The sequence below is a fragment of the Penaeus vannamei genome, chromosome 11 (genome assembly GCF_042767895.1).
Source record: "Penaeus vannamei isolate JL-2024 chromosome 11, ASM4276789v1, whole genome shotgun sequence".
In the NCBI taxonomy this organism is placed as follows: Eukaryota; Metazoa; Arthropoda; class Malacostraca; order Decapoda; family Penaeidae; genus Penaeus; species Penaeus vannamei.
Genome location: NC_091559.1, coordinates 5,645,603 through 5,648,077, shown reverse-complemented (window position 1 = coordinate 5,648,077; position 2,475 = coordinate 5,645,603). Strand labels below are relative to the sequence as shown.

Here is a 2,475-nt window from a genome sequence, read left to right as displayed (position 1 = left end):
TGAAATTGTACAGAATGATGCACCAAAATTCAAAAAAATCTATGGGAGCCCAACCCATCTTTTGACAAAATCTACAGGAATTCCCCCCCAAAAAAAACATACTGACCAATAAACCAGCCTAATATAACAATTTAAGTTGCCATGACTAGGCGTGCCCGGCCTAAGGGGAGAGTTGATGGGGGCAGAGCCACCCCCAACACTCCCGGGAAACATTCTCTTCACCTCTGTAGGTACGGCAAGATAGAGCTGTGTTCACACTGAAAAAACTATAAACTAAATACCTTAATATCTGGAAACATCAAACTTTCGTATGCTTCTTTCTACCATATGGATTGCTTCTATTTTAATCACTTTTCTCAGCATTTGTGTTCAGTTATTAAATTGGGATGGTTATTATACTCTATTTCTTCTTCATTGTCACTTTACATTCATAAGAATAACCCAGAATCAACACAACACTGGAAATGTAACATTTCTCGCCAGCGTTCTGTTACTGAATGTCCGGTGAGCTGTCAAACGGAAGTGTAAGACGCAAGATGGGTACTTCAATTTAAGTAAGTGTGTAGATAAATCTTAAAACACATAAATGAAGTATAGCAACATTAAAAAAAGACTTTAAGAGCATAAATGTATAACAGCAAACACTGATAATTAGCTAAACATTGTTTTGACAAGCATGTAGTAATACATAAACTACTCGAGAGAGCGCAGGAATGAGTTAATTGCTCATAATTTTGTTTACATTCGCAATGTCAACAAGGTGAAGAACTTAGAAAAAGATGGGTCAATCTTCTCTCATCTCTGTTGTGTATCTCCTTTATGCCACAGATGAAAAGTGTCTTTGTTTATGTCAAGGTAATCTTTCCATTCACTCTTTTTTACAGTAACCCTGATTGTTATCCGCTGTAAATTTACCCGCATTTTTATAATATATATATATATACACACATTTCTATATAATATATAAACACATGCACGTTTCTACATATATATATATATATATATATATGTAATATATATTTCTCTCTCACACATCTATCTATTTATCTATCTATACAAGGAAAAGGTAACAATATAGAGTACTAGGAGATACTCCATTACCCATCAAGGTATTACAATTACAGCAAAACCTATTTTTCCGAAATGACTTGAGGAAGAGCTGCGGCCTACGTGCCTTCTGCACCCCAGCAAATATGGAACCACGCGGATACAAAAGCAGCAAAAAAAGCAACCACACGGATAGGAAGAAGCCGGAAAGGAACTGGTTACGTAATCGACAATACATTGCTAACGAGGTAATACACGAAAGAATCTACAAATAGGTGAGCCGGAGAAAGAGGCCAACGGGCAACAGCAATTCCTCGAGTCACTCATTCTACCTCAACAAACCTTACCAGCGTTATCGCCTAGCATATCCCCTCGGTCCTGGCATCACCGCAACAGCCAAGATTCCCACCATTTTCCTCTAAGCCCCAATCACCCAAGGTAAGTCTCCCTCTTACGAAATGAGGACCAGAATCCCAAGGCTAAACCAACAAGGAAATACAACAAAAGACATCCTGCTTTTCCGTCCTCTGCCCGTGTAGGCCCACCCACACCCCACCCCAGGGAGGAGAAATAACCCCCCCGCTTCAAAATCCAATTAAAAACGGGCCTCGGAGCGCCCCAAAAGCACCCAATTTCCGAAATACACGAGGCCAAATATCCCAGACAAGGTCACACTAAGCGAACATTTTTTTTTTTTTTTTTTGCTTCTGTCTCCCTCTCTTCCTTCCTCGTTCTTGGCGATCCTTGGTCCTCCCTCTCCTCCTCCTCCTCCTCCGCGGGCTGGGCAGAGAGGGAAAGCCTCGTCTCGCCCACGTCAGGCGTCTGGAAATGTCATCAGAGCGAAAAAAAGAGAAAAATATTAACCACGTTCACACTGCAAGCTCGGTCGCCCTCGCATCATACTCGCCCTCCCTTCGAGCTTTGATGGTCCTTTTCTTCACCTTCTCCTAGATTATCGCGGGTCATTTGCATCTCGAGGCAAGCGATGGAGGGTAGGGAACTCGTGCGGAGAGTAAAATGAGCAGAGGGGAGCCCGTGAGCGGGTGAAATGGGCGAAAAACTTACCACAGCACAGCACGGCACTGATGACATGCCGCCATCTTTAGGACTACACTCTCATCATGTGCGATATCACGTACTGTCTTAGTGTCGTTTCTCATCATTCGTACATTATGCACGTACCTTTAAAATATCTATGATTTAATTATTCTTTATTCATTCTTTTGAGGTCTTATTAGTTTGATTTGATATGTATTTGGTGTTTGAGTAAGTGGTATTGGAGGGTTATGTGGCACAGCAGCTTTAGTTCGGTTCACCGCCGCAAGATGGCGCTGTAAGGCAAGGCTGCTTTAAGGCGCGCGAAATTTGAATTGAAAATGACAAAGTAGAAGTTTATGAGATAATTATACATTTGGGGATTGTTTCTTG

At 41.5% G+C, this 2,475-nt stretch overlaps 1 protein-coding gene across 2 annotated transcripts in view; it reads right to left on the bottom strand.

The window, feature by feature from the left end:
- Unr (cold shock domain-containing Unr) overlaps window positions 1-2,236 on the bottom strand; it is a 23,815-nt gene extending 21,579 nt beyond the window's left edge. For both annotated transcript variants that reach the window (XM_027372704.2, XM_027372705.2), the window contains exon 1: window positions 2,113-2,236. The gene's annotated coding sequence lies outside the window, so the exon portion shown is untranslated. The remainder of the gene's footprint in view (window positions 1-2,112) is intronic.
- Window positions 2,237-2,475: the final 239 nt, after the last annotated feature.